At 45.6% G+C, this 26,818-nt stretch overlaps 1 long non-coding RNA gene across 2 annotated transcripts in view; it reads left to right on the top strand.

Moving 5' to 3' along the window:
- Positions 1 to 14,978: 14,978 nt before the first annotated feature.
- LOC147114926 (uncharacterized) overlaps positions 14,979 to 26,818 on the top strand; it is a 29,776-nt gene continuing 17,936 nt past the window's right edge. The window contains exons 1-3 of one of the 2 annotated variants that reach the window (XR_015079011.1): positions 14,979 to 19,938; positions 20,057 to 20,085; positions 21,625 to 24,860. This is a non-coding gene — a long non-coding RNA (uncharacterized LOC147114926). The remainder of the gene's footprint in view (positions 19,939 to 20,056; positions 20,086 to 21,624; positions 24,861 to 26,818) is intronic. The other variant, XR_015079010.1, reaches the window with a different exon arrangement.

The raw sequence follows: 26,818 nt of genomic DNA, 5'->3' as shown, positions 1-26,818 counted from the left end.
AAAGTGCGCATCTGCGGAGACTTTAAAGTGACTGTTAACCCAGTCCTCCACACAGTACAGTACCCATTGCCTCGCATTGAGGACATCTTTGCTTCCCTGTCAAGAGGGGAATGCTTCACAAAGATTGACTTGGCCCAGGCCTATCTCCAAATGGAAATTGATGATGCATCAAAGAAGTACCTGACAATAAATACGCACAAAGGCCTTTGCCAGTACAATCGGCTGGTATTCGGAATAGCATCAGCTCCTGCAATCTGGCAAAGGGCAATGAACCAAGTCCTGCAGGGGATCCTAGGTACTCAGTGTTATCTTGATGACATCATCATTACTGGCAAGAATGACAACGACCACCTTTCCAACCTCGAACAGGTGCACATCAGGATACGGGAGTATGGGCTCCGAGCGAACCGAGACAAGTGTGAGTTTTTCAAAAAGGAAATCTCATACTGTGGACATGTGATTGACAAGGACGGTTTACACAAGTCTCCAGACAAGATTGAAGCTGTGATTAATGCACCAACACCTGAAAATGTGTCTCAGTTGAGATCATATCTTGGACTGGTGAACTACTATCACAAGTTCTTGCCCAACCTATCCACAGTGTTACATCCACTAAATGCACTGCTATAGACAGGGTCACAATGGAAGTGGAGTGACAGCTGTGAACAAGCTTTTCAAGAGAGTAAAAGACTCATTACTTCCGAAGAGGTGCTAGCTCATTTTGACCCATCCTTACCTATTCGACTGGCATGTGAGGCTTCACCACATGGCATTGGTGCCATGTTGTCACATAAGTTCCCAGATGGCTCAGAAAGACCAATAGCCTTTGCCTCAAGGTCATTGACTACAGCTGAACGCAATTATGCACAGCTTGACCGAGAGGCCCTCAGCCTTGTGTGGGGAGTCAAGAAATTCAACCACTACTTGTATGGTCAACAGTTTACACTGTTAACTGACCACCAGCCTCTCATTTCAATCTTCAACCCAAGGAAGGGCGTTCCAGTGATGACGGCACAATGGCTGCAGCGATGGTCACTCTTCCTAGGGGCTCACCTGTATGACATTGAATACAAGGGGACCAAGCAACATGGCAACGCCGATGGTTTGTCACGTTTACCACTGCCGACCTCAGAGAGAACTACAACAGTTAACTCAGCAGAGGTATTTCACACAACAATAGTTGAGCAGCTACCAGTGACAAACTCCCTCATTGAAAGAGAAACACACAATGACCCTACATTGTCAAAAATTTATGACATCACTGTGAAGGGATGGCCAGCGCATGGTGACTCATTGTTTCCAGCATTCTCCGCTAGGAGGGAGCAGTTATCAGTGTGTCGGGGAACACTGATGTGCGGCTCACGAGTTGTGATTCCTCCCAAGCTTCGTAACCGAGTGATAGATGAACTGCATGAAGGCCACTTAGGTACGGTAAAGATGAAAAGCCTTGCCCGTGGATACGTGTGGTGGCCGGGAATTGACAAACAAATCGAGGACCTGACAAAGAGCTGCTCAGGATGTCAAAAGCTCCAGAACGCACCACCACAAGCCCCTCTCCATCCATGGGAATGGCCCTCATCACCATGGCAACGTGTGCACATCGACTTTGCTGGACCGTTCATGGACTCCATGTTCTTGACTGCAGTCGATGCACATTCCAAATGGCCCGAGGTCATTAAAATGAAATTAACCACATCTGAAAAGACCATTTCAGTTCTGAGGACCATGTTCGCTAGAAATGGCCTAACAGAACAAATCTGCACAGACAATGGCCGACAATTTGTCTTTGACGAATTCCAAGGTTTCATGAGGAAAAATGGAATCAAGCACTACACATTTGCCCCGTACCATCCAGCTACAAATGGCTTGGCAGAAAGATTCGTACAGACTTTCAAGAAGGCCATCAAAGCAATGTACAGCGAGAATCTACCACTGCAACACAAGATAGACAATTTCCTCTTTGCTTATCGGAACGCAGTGCACGCAGCCACTAATCAGACTCTGAACAGGAACCTGAGATCTCGCATGGACCTTCTTAAACCGAATGTACGTCGTGATGTAGAGAACAAACAGTTCAAACATTTGAATGCTAAGCCAACAAGAAGCTTCAGTGTGGGACAGTCAGTTCTTGCTCGTGATTTCCGGATGGAAAAGTGGCAACCAGGGACAATATCCACAAGAGAGGGACCACTGATGTATACTGTGGATGTGGGAGAGAACGTTTTGAGACGTCATGTGGACCAAATTCTGGATGTCCAGGTGGAAAACACCCCTATACCTCGCCCAGACTCACCCGACATGGAAACAGATACTCCTGATTCATCAGCATCAGCACCAGCCTCATCCTCAGCTGAGAGCTCTACCTGTGCTGATAGCTCACCTGATGCACCTGTACCTGTACAGTCTCATTCCCCAAAGCAAAAGAGTCTGGAGAGACGTTACCCAGAGAGGCAGAGGAGGCATCCCCAGAGACTTGATTTGTAAAAGGGCTGCTGACAAAATAAAATGTTATGTTGGAATTTGAATTTTGTTACTTTTAGGAAAACAAAAAGGTTACTGTAAAGACAGGCTCTGTAAGTTAATTATCGAAATTTTGCATTAATATACTATTAAACTAAAGGGGGAGGAAGTGTAATGTATACAACATTGAAGGGACTACTTTGTTTTGCAGATGTACATCCTTAGTTGCGAGCGTATATAACAGACGCGTATCGATTTGTATAGTCAGTGCCGAAATTCCAGTTAACCAGTAAAGATCACTTGAAGTTACTCTCAGTCTCTGCTGCTTTATTATTTTAAGCTGGAGTGCCCGGCGGTGCCGAGGGTTTTTTGAGGGCATGATGTTATGAAAAAAGTAGAAATCATTTTTATATATATATAAATGAGTTTGTCTGTCTGTCTGTCTGTGTGGGAAGGAGAGAGAGAGAGGGAAAGAGAGAGAGACTGGGGGGGAGAGAGAGGCCCGGGGATCGAGAGAGAGACTGGGGGGAGAAGAGAGAGACGGGGGGGAGAGAGAGACTGGGGGGGAGAGAGCGACTGGGGGGGAGAGAGAGACTGGGGGGGGGGAGAGAGACTGGGGGGAGAGAGAGAGAGAGACTGCGGGTGAAGAAGGGCGGCCGCCATTTTGTGAGGTCGGCGGGAAGTTCCCTCACCCTCTCTCTCTCCCTCCCCCTCTCTCCGGCCCCCTCTCTCTCCCTGCCCCTGTCTCACCCCTCTCCCCCTGCCCCTCTCTCTGCCCCTCTCTCTCTCCCCCCCTCCCTCCCCGCTCTCTCTCCCTCCCTCTGTCTCCCTCCCCTCTCCCTCCAACTGACCACGGTACCAGAACGGAGCATGTCCGACACCGGGAGTCTGGGTGCCCATCGTTCCGAAGCGAGTCCGGGGTTCCTCATGGTTAATGCAGCGGGCCTTTGGACCCGGTTGGCCGGGTGGCAGTGGAACGCCTTTCGCTGCGGACTCCCGTGTCCGATATCGGTCGGGGACGGCTCGTGTGAAAGCCCCGGTTTTCCCAGTCCCGCACTCATGGCAAGAGAGAGAGGGGGAAGGAGAGAGAGAGAGAGAGGGAAGGAGAGAGAGAGAGAGGGAAGAAGAGAGCGAGAGAGAGGGGGGGAAGGAGAGAGAGAGAGAAATTTTTTAAGCTTCAGGCCCGGCCGGTCAGTAACAGCAGTTTGAAGGATTAGGCCCCACCCACAAATGCCATGAAACGCCCCCCGTGATGCACTGATTGGTCAACCATCAGGTCACTGAACTGTAGGATTGGTCAACCATCACGTCACTCAACGCTAATGAGCGGTAGGATTGGTCAACCGCTAATGAGCGGATTTTTTTCCATTTTTTGTCGACTGTCCGAACAATTTTTGTCTGACCAAAAAGTAAAGATGCCTAGTAGACTCCCCTAATCATAAGCTTTCTTTTCATATGACATATGTGTAGGTACGCTCTATAACTTTTGAGTGATGCCCAGACAGACAGACAAACAGAACTATCCTTTTATTCATTTATTATATATATATAATATAGAAGATGTAGTTGTGTATAGCGGTACAAACACAACAACCATCATTTCAAATTTAACTGTGGGCGGCATCGAGGAACGCAGCAGCTAAAGGGAGGCGAGGACTGCAGGATCCAGGAGGTGTGCCTTTCCACTTACCTGCTGGATTCAGCGTTCCTGCCTCGCCAAACCCCATGATCCGGCACCTCACCAACCCTTCGGATCTCCCCCCCCCCGACCTCCCCACCCCAGAAGCCTCTAATCTCCCCCCCACGAGGCCTCCGATCTCCGATTCCACTCCGGCCTTCGATCCTCGGTTCCCAATCCCCCCTCCAGACTTTGATTCCCTACCCCCGGCCCCTGACCACCACCTAGCCCCCAATCTCCCCTCTGTCCCCCAATCTCCCCTCCGGCACCCGATCCCGCCACCGGCTCCTAATCCCACCCATCCCACCCCCCAGCCTTTTGACCTCGCTCCTCCGGCCCACGATCACCCTGCGGCCGTCCGACCTCCGACCTCTGGCCTCCGATCATCTTCTGACCTCCCCCCTCCAGCCCCCAATCAACTTCCGATCTGCCCTCCTCTGGCCACCAATCACCTTCCGGCTTTCTGACCTCCGCCCTCTGGCCCCCGATCACCTTCTGACCTCCACCCTCCGTGCCCTGATCACCCACCGGCCTCTGATCCCACCCCGATCCCACCCTTCCTCCTCTTTGCGGCCTGGTGCCGCAGGCCTACCTGCCCGACAGCCAGCCAGCCATCAGGCTGGCTGCGGGCGGGAAACAGAGATTGTAAATGCTAATCAGGCCCTGCCGTTAAATTTGGCAGGGCCTGCAGGAAACCCATTCTCCATTCCCCCGGGTTTCTTGACCACTTTCCAGCCACCCCCCACCCCCTCCCGCCCCCCCCGCAACCCTCATTCCCACTCCCTACCCGTCTCCAAATTAAAATTCTGGCCCATATGTCTGAGGAGTTTTTTAGCAATTAAATTATTCATTTTCATAATGTTAAAAATGTAGCATGAAAAAGAAAAAAGTATGACCAGGACTCCACATACAAGCACACAAATAATGCAGAATGACAGTTAGAACACAATCAGTATGTTATAAATCAAAGAGACTAAGGCCTAGAAATTCAGTTGGTTGCGCCAGCGATTAGCACCTAAAGAGCCCGAGATTTGGGGCGTTACCCAATTTTCAGACGTGCGCAGAGATCCTAGCGCATCCTGCCATATTGAGTAGCCTGTTAGCGCCGGCGCTAAGTCTTTGCGCCCGCTCGCGGGCACAGCCAGATAATGATGTCATTTCATTGTGCAATGCCTTTTTGGCGCCCCATACCGGAAATTCAGTGGCGCCCCCCTCCGTTCCAACTGGTGCTATTAGTGACAGTTGGATGGAACGTTACCAGGTCCTTCTCGGACTCGGGGGGCGCTCTTTAAAGGGGACAGCACTAGTATAAAACCGGCAGCCATTTGGCCTGGCCATACTGCTCGCTGTTGTAGAGAGTTGCAGACCTTCAGTTACAAAGACTTGTTCTTATTGAGCCAGAGGAGCCTTGGGGCCTTCAGCCCTGTCCAGAACAGTTGGATCCAGAAAGCTGACTGCGTCTTACTCGTCGGCCAGAATAATGGGAACTGCTTTGGAGGGGAACGTCATCCTGGCTGAACAACTGGCAAGGGCACAGAGACGGAGGGAGAGAGGGCCGGGATTGGCCAGAAGGAGGAGGGCCAATGGACGTCGCCGAATCCGACCATATGCTGCCAGGGTTTTCAGGCAGCAGGTCTCCTACCTTACCATGTCGGAGGAGCAGTGTCTGTGAAGGCTCAGATTTGGTAAGGATGTTGTGACCGAGCTGTGTCACCTGCTTGCTGGGGATCTGCAGCCGGGGATACGGCGCAGGACCTCTCTGTCGGTGGCCGTGAAAGTCACTGTTGCGCTCAACCTTTACGCCAGTGGATCGTTTCAGGCAGCAGCTGGGGACATATCAAATATCTCTCAATTTGCGGTGCATTGCTGCATCTGGCAAGTGACAGCTGCCCTCTACAAAAGGAGGCGCGAATTAATCATATTCCCTGTGACCCCGGAGAAGCAGGGGGAGCGCGCACAGGGCTTCGCGGCTATTGCGGACTTCCCCGTGGTGCAGGGGGCCATTGATTGCACACACGTGGCTTTGCGGGCGCCATTACAGAATCCAGAGGAGTTCCGTAACCGAAAGGGGTTCCACTCCCTTAATGTGCAGCTGGTCTGTGATAACCGGCAGATGATCATGGCGGTGAACGCACAATTCCCTGGCAGCAGACATGACGCGTTCATCCTGTGGCAGACCTCAGTGGCTGACCTTTTTGAGGCCCTGGCTCACCCACGAGGCTGGCTTCTGGGCGACAAGGGCTATCCTCTCTGCCCATGGCTCATGACCCCGCTCCGTTTGCCCAGCACCCCGGCAGAAGAGCATTACAACAACAGCCATCAGGCCACCAGGAACATTGTGGAGCACACAATTGGTGTGCTGAAGCAGCGTTTCCATTGTCTGGACCATTCGGGGGGCGCCCTACAGTACTCGCCGGAGCATGTGGCGCACATCGTTGTTGTCTGCTGCATGCTCCACAACCTGGCCATTCGACGCACCCAGCCAATGCCAGCCGACCCTCAAGGTCCAGCAGAGCAGGCGGACGAGGAGGAGGAGGAGGAGGAGGAGCATGCGGGCGAGGAGGATCCAGAGGAGGAGGAAGATGGGAGGGCTCCAGAAACTGGAAGGGCCGTTCATCAGAGACTCGTAAGGACTCGGTTCTAGGCCCCTCGGACGGAATGGTGGCTGTGATTCGAACAGCGCCCTCCGGTTCGCTGTAAGCCTATGAAGGCCTCGATGATTGTAAATAGTGTACAGCTCGATTGTAAATAAAAAGTTTTCTTTATTTTCAAACAAGTGCTTCCTTCCAGCATGACAACGTAATGGTAACAGAAATCATAACTAACAAACTAACAGATAACTGTCTGGCAACCCGGCGAAACTAACCAAACCATAACAAACAAACACAGCAGGTGTGGACGGCCTTAAATCCAGAAAAAGAGACGTCTTAGCACCTCCCTCTACTGGTGACCCCTTGATGGAGACCGACTCCTCTTATGAGGTCGGCCCCTTCCCTCCCTGCAGCTCCTCCGTAATTGGACCCCAGTGGCTGCGTCAAGGCTGAGGGACGCCTGCTGAGTGTCTGGAAGCGCTGAAGCCCCTGAGGGACGGCCTGGATGACCTCTGGGCTTGGAGGTCCCGCAAGCAGGCTGCTCCAACTGGGCATGTCTGCTAGCAGTCTGCCGCGCAGGTGGTGGCAGCTGCTCTGCTGACGTGCCAGCGGTGGCATCAGGACTGCTCACATGCAGAGAGAGGACACCTGCACCGTGGTCGGCTAAAACACTAGCACTCTGATGGGGCCACACAGGATCATACGCCACAATCGACTGCTCCACAGATTCATGGCCTGCTGTGGTGCTGCAAGGGCCTGGGGTGATCCTGCCTGATGCAGCTAGGGTGGCAGCAGAGAGTGTTCGCGTGGCCTCAATTTGCGTGTGGATGAGGCCAGCAAGTGACTGCGTGGCAGCAGTGAGGACCTGCGTGGCAGGTGCCAGTGCTTGGGAAAAGCCATGGACAGTCCTTTCCACTACTTCGGACAAGGCCTGGACAGACCTTTCCACTGCCTCGGACAAGCCCTGGACAGACCTTTCCATTGCTGGGCCGAAGCCCTGGACAGACCTTTCCATTGCTGGGCCGAAGCCCTGGACAGTCCTTTCCATTGCTGCCCCAAAGTCCAGCACACTCTTTGCCAGTGTGTCGATCGACTCGGGCATCCTCCCCACTGCAGCCATCAGCTCAGTGTGCCTGAGCCGGGCCTGGGCGCTCATCTCGGCAAGGTTACGCACCTCCTCTGCACGCTGTGCAGCAGTCATGGTGGCCTGCCTCGCCCTCCGCGGTGACGGCCCCCGAGCGTCCCTACCCCCCAGGCGTTGCTGCAGGCCGCTGGTTCCTGCAACCGGCTCCTCATCAGAGCCACCCCCCCCCCACTCAAGGGAACTACTATCCCCAGTCTCCAGATGCGGTGGCTCCCCTGAGGCTGGCATGGATGGTCCGGCTTCCTCCTGGTCGTCGCCTCCGGAGGCACTGGCACTGGCAGCTTGAGGGGCCGGCTCCCGAGCTGTGATGCAGCATCTGAAAGCAGGGAGGTTGAAGAGTGGCTTTAGCAAAAGGACAGTTTGGCAGCAAGGGATGCAACAGTGCGGCAATGCTATGACATGGCTCCACATTGAGAAAGCATGCTGGCGGGGGAAACAACTGGAAGGTGACAGCTGTAATAGTAGAGAACCTTACCATCGCTGTGGACAATGGGGTCGGCAGCTGCAGTGGTGACAGGACCACTCAGACGTCCTCCCACAATCTGGTGGACTCTCTCCTCGAGATCCGTCAGAGGCTCCAGTTGAGGACGGCCTCCTCCGGTGCGAAACTGCTCCTTGCGGTTTCTCGCTAGCTTGGCCTGCAGGGCAAAGGACGGGAAGTGATGTTACATGATGCCCTGAATTATGATCTCATGCCCCCCATGGTGGAACAGCCCTTACATGATGCCCTGGGTTATCATCTCATGCCCCCCATGGTGGAACAGCCCTTACATGATGCCCTGGGTTATCATCTCATGCCCCCCATGGTGGAACAGCCCTTACATGATGCCCTGAGTCAAATGTGCATGTGTGTGACCAGAAAGGGCCATGGGTGCTTGCTGACAGATGGCCAGTGGGACATAGCGCACCCTGTAGCCATAAAGTCAGGTGCTAATGGAGGGATGCATAAGTTTACATTAACTCCACTCACCCTCACGACCCGAGTGAGGTTGTTGAATTTCTTCCTGCACTGCACAGGGCTCCTGGTCGCCATGCTGCTGGAGTTGACCCTCTGAGAAACATCCCTCCAAGCTCGTCGGTAGTCCTTATGATTAGGCCTCCTGCCATTGTCGGGGTAGAGGACATCTCGCCGGCGCTCCACTGCGGCCACCAATTCCTCCAGAGACTCATTGGTGAAGCGCTCTGCTCTCTGCCTCACCCTCTCCATATGCTCCAAGTTGTTTGCGCCAGAGAAGGGCCTGCGCCGATTTGCAGGCCTACAAGGCGCAGACTGTGGATGCTGGAGCTGCCTGACCCACCCCTTTAAGAGCTGGCCGGCACCTGGAAGTCTCGTGGTCATGGGTAATTGAGAGCACCTGCGCTGCAGCTGGACGCCCCGATATTGGGTTGCGCCGGCATGTTAGCGCCTTAGGTGCCCCGTGTAACGCCTGAACTCGCGCCTCAATCACCTTTGGGGCGCTGCAACCCAATATCGCACGAGGTGTCGAGAAGTTGCGTCTGGCTATAAAATTTGCGCTCCGCCAATTCTAACGCCCCCCAAGTGGGGCTATACCCAATTTCTAGGCCTAAACATATTCTGAGATCATTTTAGTGAGATTGTAAGTGCAGTCAAAAATATGAGACACATCAAAACTCAGGCTAGGAATTCATTATAGCCCAGGAATGGGTGATATCTTTAGAAAGTGTGAGAATTAGCGCCAGGTGCTAATGCTTTAGACTGCACACAAAATTAATTCTCACTGCTCAAAGAAATGATAAGGGCGTTAAATCAAATCTTAAAGGCCTAGCTCAGTGGCGTTACACTAAAAGGGTGGACCAATATCAGGTGCAGTCTAATCTCAACTCAACATTGCCACAGGCCTTTCCCAGTACTTAAAGGGGAGGTTCCTTGATACAGCAGCACCTCATTCTCAGCATTGCTGGCTGTGCAGCTGCCTCAGCAAGGAGAAGCACAAGGTGAAGGACCCGGAGGACTGAAGCAGGTGTGCTCATGGCAGATCCACCTCAGTCAGGTGGTCAGGGTGATTGAATGCTTCAACAAATGTTACATACCACCACCTGTACCACAATCTTCACACACTGCCCAAAGCACCACACCCCCAGCACTCACCCACCAACAATCTCTACCTACCAACACTCACACCCACATTTCACGCCTTGCACATAATAAGATATTCAACTATGGCAGGCACAAGGGTCATTAGTTATTAGAATGAATGTGATATGTGTGATATGTTTATGCATAAATTTATTAATGGAGTTTACAACATTTTCTGGTCTCCCTAATTTCACCTTTGCACCCAGCAGGACGCTGTGCTATGGCATGACGCAGGGATGGTATGATGGGCATGAGGTGAGCAAAAAGGACCTGGGGTTTAAGTTATCCTGGTGTGAGGCTGGAGGTCTGTTTGGAGGAGGTGGCAGAGTTCTGTGACCACCACCTTGGTGCTGCAGAGCCATCTAATACACTGCTCCTCGCTTAATTGAAGGTAGGAGATGTGCTGTCGGAATACCCTCGGAGGGTAAGGCCTCCTGGTGAGAGCCCTAATGTCCCTTCTCATCCCTCTGTGCACATGTTCCTGTATTTCTGGCTGCCTACGCTCCCTCCACTGTAGACCCTGTAGGCCGAGGTGTCATCCCAGTAGAGCCCCCATTAATGTTGCCAAGTGTAGCAGTTTGAATCTTTGAACAATAAATGTAGCCACTTTGCACTTGCCAGAAGACTGCTGATAAAAAAGCTAGAAATTACTCATACAAACTGCTCCACTGGCTGAAACTGGTAAGAAGCCACTGAAACTAACCTGTCTTAACAGCTGCAAGTGATTGATGCCTTTAAATAATGTCGCTGGAGCTGGGTTCCTGCAGCTGTGCGCCTGCTCTCTCTGTCACTGTCTGGTCGAGGTGCAAAGCTAAGTGGCGACAATACATTTTGCAGATGGGGCGCCCGGTGACCGTTGCATGCTCACTGACGTCACGAGCTGCATGGCGTTGAAGTCCCCGATGGTACCTCGTACCGGCGGCGCAACAGAGGGCCGGATTTGCCATGCGTCGCTGGATTTGCCTCGCCCCGACGCTACTGCATCAGCGCCCCATTACCGCCCTCTGCAGGTGTTAATGGGAGGCGCTAACCTACTAAATTTCCCCCCCTCCGTGTCCTCTCAAAAATCAGTCAACCTTGCAATGTTTGTCTCAACTTCACTTTGAAGTCAGGATTGTCTTTACTGTGTATCCACTTTAGGCCTCTGTTAAGTCATATCACTAATATCACGATCTGCACCTAAGGCCACGATTTTGCCAGCGCTCAGAGGGTGGGTTTGGAGGCGGGTCGGGAGTAAAAATCCAAATGATTGACAGTGGGAGAGACACTTAAGGCAGTTAACAGATTGTTAACTGCTTACATAATACCTTTTTAACTGGCTTTTCCCATTTTAAGAAATATTCAGCGGATTGCCTGTCGTCCGACAAACATGCCAGCTGATTGTGCCGGGTTTAGCAAGGATCTGAATTGTTGACAGCTGCTCCTGCAACATAAAAGTGGAGGTGCAACATGGCTGACTTTCAGATGACAGAACTTTGTGCTTTGAGGTTTTGGAATACATTTTGCAGGTCTTTTGAGCTTGTGAGTGTTTAAGCTGAAATCCATATGCACTGTGACCTCCTTGGAAGACACTCCCCCCACATTGACTGAGCGCTTATAACATCATAAATAGGGGTATTGAGTACAAAAGTAGAGAAGTTATGCTGAACCTTTATAAAGCACTGGTTAGACCACAACTGGAGTATTGCGTCCAGTTCTGGTCACCACACTTTAGGAAGGATGTGAAGGCACTTGAGAGGGTGCAGAGGATATTTACCAGAATGGTTCCGGGGTGGGGAACCTTAGCTACAAGGACAGGTTGGAGAAGCTGGATTTGTTTTCATTAGAGCAAAGGAGGTTGAGAGGTGATTTGATAGAGGTGTACAAGATTATGACGGATTTGGATAGGCTAGACGGGGAAAGGCTGTTCCCAATAGTTGATGGTACAGCGACTAGGGGCACAAATTTAAGGTTTTGGGCAAGAGATACAGGGAGGACGTGAGGAAAAACTTTTTTACGCAGTGAGTGGTGAGGATCTGGAATTCACTGCCGACGGAAGTGATGGAAGTGGAGACACTCAATTTTTCGAGAGGAGACTGGATAGGCACTTGAGGGAAATAAACTTGCAGGGCTAGGGGGATAGAGCGGGGGAATGGGACTGACTGGATTGCTCTACAGAGAGCCGGCACGGATTCGATGGGCCAAATGATCTCCTTCTGTGCCGTATGACTCTATGATCTCTTCCTCAACTGAGATATATACCAATGGAATGGGAACCATTTATACCCTCTCATCCTGGTCCTCAGAATCGTTGGAAGAGCAGCCGCGGCAACAGCAGAACTGGGCACAACAGCAGCAGCAACAACAGGAGCGTCAACCTCCTCCTCACCCACCTGATGCTGCACAGGGCAGAGAACGTCAGTGCAAGGCTGCTCCGCGGCGCCACAGGAGATATCCCCAATGCAGGGTTTACAGGCCGAGGATGAGCTTCCTCAACATGACTGAGCAGCAGTGCCAAAGGAGGCTGAGACTTTCGCAAGAGGTAGTCACTGACATCTGCACAATGTTGCACCAAGACCTGGAGCCCAGAGGAACGGATGGCCACTCCTTACCAGTGGCTGTTAAAGTCACCACCGCATTCAACTTCTTTGCTTTAGGGTCATTCCAGGGATCAGCAGACATCAGCGGCAACTCCCAGTCAGCCGCACACAGCTGCATCATGCAGGTTACCGATGCCCTCTTTGCAAAGTCGCACTTCTCCACGGATGAAACAAGTATAACTGCGCGTGCAGTTTGCTTTGCAAATATGGCAGGCTTCCTAAGGGTGCGGCGCGTCGTAGACTGCACACATGTGGCCATTAGGGCACCCCATCACAACCCAGCTGTATTTGTCAACCGCAAGGGCTTCCACTCCCTTAATGTCCAGCTGCTGTGTAATCACAGGAAGAACATTATGCATGTTTGCGCCAAGTTCCCTGGCAGTTGCCATGACTCGTTCATCCTGCGGCAGTCTACTGTGCCTCAGCTCTTCAATCCGCTAACACAACTTTCCGGATGGCTACTTGGAAAAGTGGCTAATGACACCGATGAGGAGGCCATCAAATGAAGCTGAGGACTGGTACAATGTGAGCCACATTTCCACCAGAAGCATCATAGGGCAAACCGCCACTTGCTCAAAATGCAATTCTGATGCCTCGGCAGATCTGGTGGAGCCCTACAGTACGCACCAGCAAGGGTCTCCAGAATTATCATGGTCTGCTGTGCCCTGCACAACATCGTCCAGGAGCATGGCTTAGCGTTGCCTGAGGAATAAGTGATTCAGTGCACAGCCTCCTTGGAATAGGAGGAGGAGGAGGAGGCAGCAGATGAGGGACGCCTTGCGGGGGCGGATGTACCAATTCCACCAGCACGCGAGCACATAGCTGGTCGTGAGGCAAGGGATGCACTTATCCATGCCAGATTCATGTAATTTGACGCATCAACCACATATGGCTGGCACATGGAAATTACTGTCTGGCCGACCTTCTTAACACACCATACACCATCTGTACAATAAACCGTGGTTTTCGATCACTCTCAGCACCATCATTACAAATGAAAGGCGCCCTGACTCCTCACTGTGCAACTTCCATTTTTGAACACAATTAGGCCAACTCTTTGAATGTTTGCCATCGCTTTTCTTTAATACATATATAACGAAAACAAACATTTGTTTCAGATGAAAACACCCAAGTGACTACGCTTGTGACTATTTTTGTGTTAACTTTATCTTATGCGTGCTTCTACATGGTTCTTCCCCTGTGGTTTCAGCAGATGTAGAGGCACCTTGCTCACTTCTATGCTGCGCCTGCTTTGACGCCTTTGGTGGGCGTCCTCTGGGTTTGCGAGCCTAGGAGGGCTCCGCAACAGTCTGCTCTTCCTGCGGCTGTGCAAAGGCTGAAATGGCCATCCCAGTTGGGTGAGGAATCTGGGGCTCTGCAGTGGCATGGTAGTGTGAGCGCTTGGAGAGGAGCCCACACTTCCTTGCTTACGACCACCAACATCCCTCTCATGGGTCACCCGCACTTCACTGCTAGCAAGTGGCTGGAGAGCACCTTGCTGCACATCAATGGGGCCATGAGGACCCGTCTCTGTACTTACAGTCCTCATAATGGGGACGTCCATGTACCTCTGGTTCCTCTCCTCAATAGATGCCCATCTATCCTCCATATCTGACCATCTATTTAGAAGAGTCACCATGCTCATTTGACTCTGGCAATTTATGTCCTCCATAGAGGTTGCCATCCTTTTCACGGCGGCACCTACATTAGCTATTGAGTGCACCACTACATTGCTCATGTTTGAGATGGACTTCTCCATTCCCTGCACACTCACAGTTACCATGGATGCAAACACTGTCAGAGACTCTTGCACTTGTTCCTGGAGTTCCAGCTCCGCTCTCTTTCTGGATGGCCCCAGAGGCACAGCATCGACATGCAGCTGAGCAGAGCTAGGAGCGTCCTGCGACCTCCGACGAGGACTCTCCACTGCTGTCACTGTCTGCACCATCTGCTGATGCTCACTTGTGAGCTGTGATACACCAGGTGACAACACTACTCTATGTCGCGAAGGACCCACCGAGGTGTGCGTATCTGCGCTGGTGCTGGATGCGCTGATTTCTGGTGACGCTGCTCCCTCAGAGGCTCCAGGTTCCTCTGAGGAGTCATCCGGCTCTTCCTCCTGGACAGTGGGGAGGGGGACTCTCGATGGCCCTGTGGGGGAGTAAAGGCATGAGTTAGACATGTGATATTTAGGTAGCAGAAACATCCTATTGTGCAGATAATCAGAACTCAATCTGTATGAACATCAGATGCCATTTCAGTCACTCATGAAATCTTAATGAGAGGGTTGCAAAGCTATTCTGTCACCAGCTTACTTGACTATGCCCGTCTCTCCATCCCTCACTTCCAACTCCTCTGTACCTCTGACTGTGTCGAGAGCAGCCCCCTCAGCATTTGTTAAAGTTGCGAGTGATGGTGGGCCTCCTCCTGTCCTCACTCTCTCCCTCTTATTGTGGGCTCTCTTTTCCTGTAATGAGGGACACAAGTAGAGTTTCAGCGAGATTGATGGAATGAGTGTAAAGATTCCATAACATAGAAGCTTAGAGGGAGACAAAGATGGAGTGAGGTGCCAAAACCAAAGTGCTTCCCCGTGCCTTGTTAGTTGTTGTCATTGCATAACAGTGAGAACAAATGTGAGCGGTGCATAGTAGGATGGTGAATTGATTCTGTACATAGAGAGGGATAGGTAAGGGTGCAAGGGAAGTAAGGGTAAGTTAGGATGTGGAGGAGTAGGTTGACAATGCTGAGTGCTGGTGATGAGAACAGATGGGAGGCAGATAGAAGGTAAGTGTGATGTTATACTCACTTTTGCTGAATGTAGCAGATCATTGAACCTTTTTTGGCTCTGCACTCAGGTGGGTGAACAAAACGACCTAGCACTTACCTCCTCAGCAATTTGCAGCCAGGCGGCCTTTGTCTGCTGAGGAGGCTTCCTCCGGCCATCGAGAGGGAACAGAATATCCCTGCGCCCTCTTACTCCCTCCACAAGAGAATGGAAGGAGTTTGTTTTTAATTTGTTTTCATGGGATGTTGGCGTCACTGGCAAGGCCAGCATTTATTGCCCATCCCTAATTGCCCTTCAGAAGGTGGTGGTGAGCCGCCTTCTTGAACCGCTGCAGTCCGTGTTGTGAAGGTACTCCCACAGTGCTGTTAGGTAGGGAGTTCCAGGATTTTGACCCAGCGACGATGAAGGATCGCCGATATACTTCCAAGTCAGGATGGTGTGTGACTTGGAGGGGAACTTGGAGGTGGTGGTGTTCCCAGGTGTCTGTTGCCCTTGTCCTTCAAGGCGGTAGAGGTCGCAGGTTTGGGAGGTGCTGCAGAAGAAGCCTTGGCGAGTTGCTGCAGTGCATCTTGTAGATGGTACACACTGCAGCCATGGTACGCATCAAATCTAGAAGCAGCCTTCGATCTTGCAGCAGTCATTTTTACAGGACCCGTTTTCAGGAGTAGCATAAACCAAATGAAATGCAAAAGCTACATGGGCCTCTTAAAAGCTCCTGAATGGAAGACGTCAGCAGGGGCGAGCAGCACACCCGGACCCACTGATTGAGCCGGGTAGCGCGCACGTCGGGCTTAATAAGCCCAGTTAAATTAAAGTCCTGATTTGGGAGCGGCTGAAGCCGGCAGCGGGACCGGAAGCCACCGACCACTCAACCCGACTCCAACCCGCCTCCGCTGGCAAAATCGCAGCCTAAGTGTTTACATACATTAGACACAATTATATAGCTATGCTCCACATTGACAAGGGTCATTTTCATACTGGTAAAATAATGTGGGGAGTCTTCTGATGTACTTAAATACAGTAAAGAATCAGGATCTATTACTGTAAGGAAATAAATCAATGTGATTTGTATGTGTAAACATCGTATTGTATAAATTAGAATACAGTAAAATGGAAACTGAGGTGTTATGTGATCATTTGCTTTCTCCGTTTACATTGATTTTGTGGAATTACATTCATATCCTATATTGATTATATAAATGCAAACCAGAAAAACATCCTGAACACCACTGGTATTGATTCAATTAATTATTATTACTGTACTTTTGACACCATATTGTCCTATTAATCCTTCAGGTTTTTGAGGGATTTTTTATGCTGCAAGTGCTTAAATCATTTGATAGACAATTGTTAATCAAAGAAATTAATGTGTCACATTGCCCACAGAACAACATAATTTAACTCAGTTCATTGAAAGTAAATGAAATATAATGAACATAACATATGATTATGTATGTTTTATGGTAATTAGGATCATCACCATGGTTAGCTTCGGTGCAGTTTGAATTATTTCCTCAGTTTGCTTTACTTTCCAGTATTACATTTTTTTTTTGCATTGCCTCTATTAAGTCTATATTGCTGCTCACTTAATAAGTGAGATTTTTTTAAAGTCTATCTGTACCCATTAACAAATATGTCTAGCTGTCAATTCTTGTTAAGTGAATACTTTTTTTGGCTCAGTTTCATATTTCCATCTCAGTTACATGCAAGCAGGTTGTGTCCTGCATGACTGGTGGGGTGCGTGTTATCATTAGACTTTTCACCCAATTACAGCAGGGACTGATTTCTGAATCACATCTACACTCTCTTTTTCCTCGCTCATTTAATTACTTATTCCAGCCATCATCAATGATTATTTGAACTATGCCCTTATTCTGACAACTCTTTGGTAATTTTTGGAGTCCTAATATAACAATTGTACTCATACACTAAGGTGATAATGAGTAACAGTGAGGGAATATGAAATACCTTAATAATTATGTTTCAAAGCATATAAATCATTGAGCAACTGACTGTAGCATAATTACCAAAAATGTTAGTGACCATTTCTAAAAGTAATTACATTTACTTTTGAACTATTTCTGTTTCAGTTAAAAATACATTGTAATATTGGTGGGGAACTCTTGTTAATATTTGGATGTGAGTTCCTCTGAAATGAATACAATACTCAAATTGACAAATACAATTTTGAGGCTCTTTACTTAAAGCTTGATTTGCCCTCCATTCTTCTTTTTAATAGTATTAAAATAAACTGCTGAAAACAAAATGCAAAATAGTTGTTTCAAAAATATGATTTTTCAAAACAAATTCAATTTACATTTTTTACATAAAGATTGATTAATTGTACCACTCATAGACCCAGGCAAGAAATCCTAAAATGGATAATACAGCTGCCTGATGAAACAGAGTTTATGGCCAGATTCAGAAATCACGCTTTCAACAAAAACACTTCACTTCTACATTCTCTTCTGTCATGCTGGTATGAAAGCTGACCCTGATTATATGGCTGTCCTCGTATGACGATGTTTCAGTGGAACTGACTGAATCCATTTGCATTCAATGTCCTTCCTTGATCGCGACCAGTAGGCAATCGATCCTTTCCCCAACAATAAAGAGGCAGTATTTCGTTATTGCGTGTTACTGGATAAAATTAATGAAGAACTACACATAGATTGGATCCTTTTTATTCCCACAAGGATTTTGCAAAAAGGTTTTTTTTAAACAAAAAAGAGTACACAAAAGCAGCTGATATGGTTACATTATTGTTAAGAAACCAAAAAAGCCAAAAGGTTTAAATAATAAAGTCACTATGTACTTGGATAACTCTGAAGTGTCGGACCCTCAAAAAAAATCACAGTAAGAAATGCTATGTAACGTAATGCGACCAAATCATTTAACCAAATTTCCAGCAGATCTTATAAAGAGCACAATGTGGGCCTTTTTACCCAGCAGCCAATTGAGATCATGGTTTATACTTTCCTTCTATTCCCATATAGGCAGTTTGAATTTAACGCAATTTTAAACTCTGACACTACTATTGCTGCATTGTGCATTCGCAAGATTGCTTCTATCCACCAAATTATGTCCTTTTCCTTGAATTGTTAGCAGGAAAGAATGCAGTACATGTGATATATAATTTGATTTAAAAAACACAGTTCAAGCACATCTTTGGAGTAGATCTGTGGCATTATTTTTTGTTTTTAAATGCAAATTATAATATAGATAAATCCTATCAAAGGCCCATCCTGCTGTATTCTAATGAACAGCAAATGAGTTCAGAGCTCCTGACTTTGACAAATTGCAGATGGGTTTTGTTCATTAACATGGTTGCTAATGTTTATTTAAATGCAATTTGCTGTTGCATTATTGATTAGCTGATGAGAAATTATCTGATAAGAAACATGTGTGACAAGAAAGTCAGGTGTTTTAAGAGATTTGTCCAGAGATGAACTCTACTTATTTAAGGCCGTAGGACATGGGTAAAGACTATTTGTTTATAGATAACCACAAACACTCAAAACAAAATAGAATTTAGATACAGAATGATGAAAAATGGCTTAGGATTAATTTCATTATTTTATTACACAGTTTGTGATGTGATAGTCAATGTTGGTTTAAATAGTTTCAGGAATGAACAGTGGTGTAAATGGATTGATACATTTGTACTAAACAGATGATTTATAAAGTAAAGCTTAATGAAGCAGTACAAAATAACTAATTTAGTGCAACTTTGCATTGAGACACTAAAATATGACCTTGAATAAATTCTTTATAATTTTATTTGTTATCTTTTTGTCTAAAGGATTATGAAGGTCACGTGATGAAGAGCTGTGAGATATATATCATCAGCAGGTTGATCTGCTAACTCATGAATAGCAAGTTATGGTCAACATCACAAGTGGGCTATCGAACATGCGTTCTCTTTATACCATATTTCAATTAAATAATTCAAATGAAGAATAATAAGTTAGATGTACATTTAAATTTTAAATGGGAACTAAATTGATGCATAGATTGTGGACTGACTCTAGTGACGCCATTATGGAAAATCTATTCTTCATGGTGCCATTTATTCTCAATTATGACATTACGTTGCTGACATGGGAAAAATATTTTATGGGCATTATGCCAGGACAAGTGGTATAACACTTGATTGTACACAAAGCATATTGCAATTCTAATTGTCTATCAGGTTTGGAACCACTGCAATTGGCCCTGTGAATGCTATACATTTATTGGAAGGTAGATTTGAGTGTTTAAGTACAAAACTAATGAAAAACAGTAACACATACTATATCTGAAATTTAGATCACTATGTACAATATACTAATGAAATACAGAAATTATCCAACATACTGCTCACGAAACAAAGCTAATTGCAGGAGATTTCCAGTGTCGTACAGTGAACCCACTCTGTACTGCTGTCGTGGAGGAGCCATGCAAAATGCATGTTATTATCAGAAGGATATTATTGAGAACATTTTCTCTGGTTTTAGAAACTGCAAACTGTGCACATTTTGTCAAGGATTGTGACAAATGTGAATGGCTGCTGGAGTTTCACATCTCACGTTAATCCAAGAGGAACACACTGCTCCAAAAAAAAGTCTGTATCTAGAATATATTTATCATTTACCTTTCCTGATATATTAAGGCTGTCATATATATGACAGTATAAAGTTAAACATGAATATAGTAATTGAATTTTTTTTATATATCAACAGACAACGACAATGGTGTCTCCTTAAAGAAGGTAACATTGAACCTGATGCCTCTTTTTAAAATTAAAACAGGAATTGAATAAACACTTATTGTATTGATGTTTATTTACATATACTTGAATGCAGACTACTGTAATTCATGACATCATCAAGTTTTCAGTGAGCAGGTTTGGATGCATTTTCATTGTTTTTCATTGTATGAGGCATGGTAACTTTAAGAAGACAAATAGCATCATCATTAGAATCTAAAAATAAGAAACCTTTGCATTTAAATTCCATGTTGAGAAAGTTTATGGCTCTTACTTCCAATGAAAGTTGCACAGACTACTAACGTGTGTTGCAATCATTCTTATTGGACCCCACCCCTCCCCCCAGTTTAAAAAACATTGCTGTGTTTAGAGACATGTAGAAGATGACGGCAGAATCCATTATTTAACTAGTGGGAGTGCACTAGTTAACAAAAGTATTATTACATTCCAATGTGATCAATAACTAAAACTGGTTACAAATATTTGATCACAAAAACAGGTATGCATTTCCCATAACGGAGATAAAATATCATCTGAGGTTACAAAAGAATCTAATACTTTTTTGAACCACTGGGTGAAAAAAATTGGACACCAGCTCCTACAAAGACAGCCCGTTAATCTACCCGCTGTTAATCCAGTCATTAGAATAACCCGGCACACTTTTGCACCTCATTTGTGTCATTTTCTGCATGTTTATTAAGCTGATTTTTTTTTCAAAGGATTTGGTCAGTGCTGCTCTGCCAGCTGTATATATGTCTGAAGAAAATTAAATAACCTCTATTCCTTTAAATTGAACCAGCTGCTTCTGTATTCCTTTGCAAGTCTTTGTCCTGGTTCTGCTCAACAATGGGCCCTTCTAACCATTTAAGGGCTGCAGTGATGCTTCTGCATCAAAGTACTAGAAATTTAGATTCTATTCAGAAAAGTTAGCTACAGAAATTTTTGAGTATTTCTGAAAATTGACTTGATAACATTAAGCACCATTCGCGGAAAATATATATAAGAGAAATCAAACATCTATGTGGAAATTATCCAGAACCTTCAGTTCAGACCTCCATTATGTTTAGGAGGTTCAAGGCCTAATCCTTCTGCGCCACTATTTGTAGCTCATTTGCCTTAAATCGGATGGAAAGATTGTAATGAAAAATAATAAATCAAAACCAGAAGTTAATGGATGCAGTCAAAAGCAAAATAAAAAGTGATGGTAGGAAAACAAAACTAGGAAATAAATGGCAAATCAGAAAACATGTACAATATTTCAATGCAGGGGAAGGGGGAGGTGCAATGGGGTATACAGGTGGGGCTATCATAGAAAGTCTGCTTTTATTGATTTTCCCATTTCTGTGACCCTGGCATAACTGAAGCCACTGTAGAGTTCTACCTCTTATATATAATAAAGCACTGAATGCCCGTACATTTGTGTAAATATGTGTTTATTTAAATTAAATTTTATAGCAAGATCCAAAACGTTCACATTTTCTAAGTACTAAAAAGAGAAGACCCGTAGACCGATTTGTAATTTCCTTTTTCCTTCTCTTCTAGATCCATCACTGCACACCTCCCTTTTCGATCAGAAAGGACAGCAGGACAGACTGAGACACAGACAACATCAGCCAACAGAGAAGTACTTTTGCAAGATGGTACCAATCCTGTTAGTTTCCTTCCCCACTACCTCGCTAGTTGAATAGCTCCGTGCAGGTTAGTTTAGCTGTCCAGCATGCAATGTTAGCTTGATGAATACCAGATACTGGGCTGTCCACCACTTTCTAATGCTGCCAAATACACACATGCCATTTGTAAATCTCACTGATTCAACACATTAATGCTGTATAAGCATATTTCTACTTTGCTTAAGCTTAGTAAGTACAGCCAGAAATATTCTTGTTATGCACGCATCTTATGAGTATGTTGTCCCTCTTAATCTACTGAATATGAGGATTCTTCTATGTTCTCAAACATTCTTCGAAAGGGTTAATGATTCTATAAATCTGGTTGAAGAAGAGCAGCTGATTCTCAACAGAATGGCAAAATAAATGTCTGATTCCCTCCCACTTCTTTTTAGAAAATGATGTAGTCATGTTTCTGGTAATGTTCGAGCCTCTATATGACCTGCTTTGTGATGTATCTCTTTGACTGCATTGTGTTTAAAAGAGAGAGGAAGAGAGAAGAAGCTGCACTGATCCCCTCCAGTGCTGCTGCCTTGGGCAGCTACTGTGAGCGTTAATGTGCACCAATTTGTCAACACAACTCTTAACAATGAATTGCAGTTTATCGACAGGTGCACATGAAGCTAAGAAAGACCAGTCAAAAAGACTCAATAAAAGTGAGTGATAGCCATGCTGAGATGTTAGTGCTTCCTAATTTCCTGTAATAGACTTAGATATTCTGCAAAATTTAATTTAAACTAAACCTGGTAGGCCCTGGGATTTGAGAAGAAGTGCTCCCTGTCTGACATATTACAAGTAAATGCATGGGAGGAGTTGCTAATGTAAAGCAGTGTTTCACATTAAACCTGGACCATCCACTCCAACTGTGCTGCTAATTTTGAATTTCCTTTTCATACCATAACAAAAAAAGATCAAGTACAAATATACAACATCTATGTTTGTATACCTCGGGCCTTCCATAGACCTGAGATTATAAATTTAATCTTCAAGGATGACAATAGCTTTAATGAATGCACTACTCTGATGCTGTCTATTCACTGTTCTCCTTGGGGCCCTGAATAATTACTCCATGGTAATATAATTACATTAACAAATGCATAGAACCTTGTGAAGGGAGCAAGGTATATGCAATGGAACAGTGTGCTGGTCACATAGAACCTTGTGAAGGGAGCAAGGTATATGCAATGGAACAGTGTGCTGGTCACATAGAACCTTGTGAAGGGAGCAAGGTATATGCAATGGAACAGTGTGCTGGTCACATTTGATTTGAGTGATTGTACAATGCATTTTAGCAAAACAACCAAAAGGAGCACTGCAATACAGCTCTGTATTATGGCCCTTTGGAGTAGTTTTACTCTATAGTCAAAATAGCGTGGCAAGGCTAGAATTCTTGTTTCAAGTCAAACAAGGCAATTTAAAGGAGTAATATTTTTAATTTCAAAGTAAATGTGACTATTCTTGTGAGCTTTTTAAAAATGTGTGTAGAAATTCAACAAATTAAAATTAGGATGTTAGTTGCTCCTTCCACAATATAGTACAATTAGTGTATAGTTTTAAATATATATCTAAAGTAGAAACACATATGCATTATCAGGTTATATAATGCCAAGGATGTAAGATGTTGGGCGATGTTGTTGACAGTCGTGATCTGCCCACAGAACCATAGTCCTCATCCTCTTTATCTAAGAACGTCTGATAAATTCAGACTAAACAGTGCTGAAGACTGTAAACAAGCTTGTCAGCATTATTCAAACTGTTGTTAGTCTCTGTAAAACAGCCGACAGGAGTGAGAGGTTATGAGGCGAAAGTCTGAATTGACACAAAGATAAATAAGAAAAATCGTTTGATTGCATTTAACCTTAAAAGTTCCCTATAAAATATTCATACTGAATTTATACATAGGAATTTTTAGAGAGAAGGGGACAGATGCATTCATGCAGTAAAATCGAAACAAGATTAGACTAATTTTTGGTATTGCAACCGTCTGCATCTACCGTAAATAATAACGTTTATTGAATAGCCAGCCTAAGTTTTACCGGATACAAAGGGTGCAGGTTTTGAAAGCAGCAAATGAAGTACTTGGGCAGTTATCAGCCACTGAATATCAAATGCTTTGCATTTGGGGTTGCTCTGTCTTGTTTCGTTGTTTCCTATGGCTGCGATCATTTTCAGGAGGATAATGGGGAGGAAATCTTACCCGTTACTGTGCAGGAAACACCTTCGAATATCAAATGGGGGGGTTGGTCTTTTGTGCAAAATAAAAGTTGTTTGAAGTTAAACGAGATGGTCGCTCTATGTCACTAGCGCTTCTGCGCTATGGAAGTGACGCGGTGTTGCTCGTGTAAAAGGGGAATAATAATGCTGGAGGAAAAAAAGCCCTCTCGCGTTTGCATTTGAAATGTTTGCTGCAGCGGGTCACGTTAACACTGGGAGACTTGGCGCCTCCTCCAAGCCCATGGGGGGAGGTGGACAACAGCTGTTTCTCAGTTCCGTTATTATCCCTGGCTGCTTTGGCTGAAACTGATTTGATGAAAGTCAAATATTACATTGCTGATGATTATGTGATGACAGGAATTTACCTACTAAATTAATCCTGTGGGCTGTTGATTTTTGATTAATTTCTCTCCGGCCACGCGTTCAGGCTGCACAGCATTAATCTGCTGGGGCTGTGCCAAATATCTGGGGGATGGGCTCCGACCACCAACAAGAAAGCGAAGGAAGGGGTAGCTTTCATGTTTTATTGAAGGAATTCGAAATATTGCTGAGCATTTGTAACTTTTGCATTTGCACAGCCTTTTAAGTATATTGACGCGGTCTACTCTGGATTTAAAGTCTTTTTGTGGGCATTCTCCTCCAATTTCACTATTTTAGTGCTAGCTGATATTGCATATTAAACAAGACCCTGAGCTCCCTTGGAGGATGCTGCGAATGAGGACTCTGATTTTCAGCCATTCATTTTATGGGACAGAAGAGAGGTGCTATTTCCCCAGTGATCTCTCACTGGGAATTCTATACATTTTGGGCGGAGCTGCAATCCTAATCTGCTTTCTCAGTGCTGAAAATTTTCCCCTTTCGTCGTCATGTTCAAAAACGTATATTTTTTTTAAAAAGGTAATGGTTAATAATTCTTAATCCTTCCAGAAATACAGCTTTGTAATATATATCTTTCTATTTTTATTTTATAAATCATATGAAATCTAATGTTAGTCCAAGCTTTTAGACGTGGATTGGAGCAGTCTTTTGACTCACAGTTCCAGCACAAGCAGGCTGACTCAGACATAACATGGATGCTTTACTCCAGCCTGTGTTAAATCTGTGGAAGGACGTTAGCTACAGTATGACTCCAGGATTTCCAGTAAGGTGCTGCAAACTGCCTTAGTAATGATGGTACAGGAACACAGGAGTGAGGAAAAGGTGGAACAGTGCATATTTTCAGACCTATGTTTGACAGACATAACCAAAATGCTTAACTTAAAAAAAAATTTGAATGAAGAGAACACAGAGAATGTACTTGCACTGCTTGTAAGTGTTAGGTAAAATGGAAAACTATAATATCCTGTTTGTAGAGGGAATCAGAAATGCTGCCAACATGTTCTAGAGTTACATTTTATTAATAAAACCTTCCTTGCAAATTGATCCCTTATTATTATGCAAGATACCAGAGTAACATTTGCAGGCTGTGAGCCAAATGCAGGGATCATTATGTGATTCTTTGTTAGTAAAGTTCAGCTAGTGTTATGTGCTGAAACTGCTGTATCCATTTCTGAATAGAATTGTTTTTAGACTTTGTAGATAAACAACTGCCCTACAGCAGTTTCCTTTAAACTTGGGCTTGGTGCTTTTAATCAGTTCTGCAAGTAAATTTGAAAAAGAATACTATAAACTAAAATATAAAAGGGATAGCTTGAAATGGAATGAAAAGTTTTGTATATTCTGATTATTTTAATACGTGGGTACAAGCACTTTACATCTATGCAGGAAACCCAGGTTTAAAAAGATTGGCACAGCAGAATTTTTCGCAGAAGGCACGGTACTTATTCTTATCCAGCATTAATCTGATTGCGCTGACATGTTCAGATTCATTTTTGAGCATCTGCTGTTATTTTGCTATATTTTTACTATATCCCTTCTCTGGTTTTGACCACCAGATGCTACATATACTTACCCCTGCTTCCCTTGTTTCCCCCATACATTGTGTACAAGATAACAAACGTTGATATCCTCCATCTTGAGTAGTTTTAAGAACCCCAGAGGTGCCCAGGGTTGCATTTCTGTGCAGTGCATTAGCCTGTTTTAGTATAAAGCTAGCTGCTCATTTTTTTTTACAAGTGAACTACGCTTCACTCAATGCAGGGTGAACACAGGTAGGAATTTAAACGGTCAGAAATTACAGTGCTTTTATCGTGCATGGGGCCTGAGCTTATTTGGTGAGACCCTGAGTGTCACAGAGCTCAGTTGGTGACAGATGGTAATACTGTCCTCGAAAATTTGTCACCTCAACATGACATGCTATATGTAAATGTCCTGATTGTGCAGGGGGAAGCTCCAAAAGTCCCAAGATAATTGCCGTGAATGAGCATTGCCTATTCATTATGTGGGTGCTGTGCACAAGGCACTAATGGATGTTCCCTCTACATTGTCAGAGAAGCCAAGCAAATCTGCAAGATGTGATTCGTGTATGACAAAAGCAGCACGTGCTAAATCACTTTACTTTTTTGGAGTTGCTTGCTTTAAATAATCCTTAAATTTAACGTATGGCTTTTCCTCAGTAACTTGTATTCACTGTTCATGTTCTATATTTGTTCTATTTCACTGACTGATGTAAGCACAGCAAGTCACACGGTGACAGCTTCAGGGCAGTGGACTCAGCATTCTAAATGTCACCAGCTTGACATACCTATTTTGCAGAAATATTGGTGAATCTGTTGCTACGGCTGCAGTTATGATAACACTTCCATGTTGATGCAAAATAGTTTCTGATGCACATATATGCAAAACAAGCAGTATAATTCATGAGTCAGGTAGGTGATCTCATTCACTAGCACACTGAAACTGGGAAATATGAGAAC

Source organism: Somniosus microcephalus, chromosome 7, assembly GCF_052327205.1.
Source record: "Somniosus microcephalus isolate GS21.2 chromosome 7, FLI_Smic_1.0, whole genome shotgun sequence".
Taxonomy (NCBI): Eukaryota; Metazoa; Chordata; class Chondrichthyes; order Squaliformes; family Somniosidae; genus Somniosus; species Somniosus microcephalus.
This window is presented reverse-complemented; position numbering and strand designations above follow the sequence as displayed.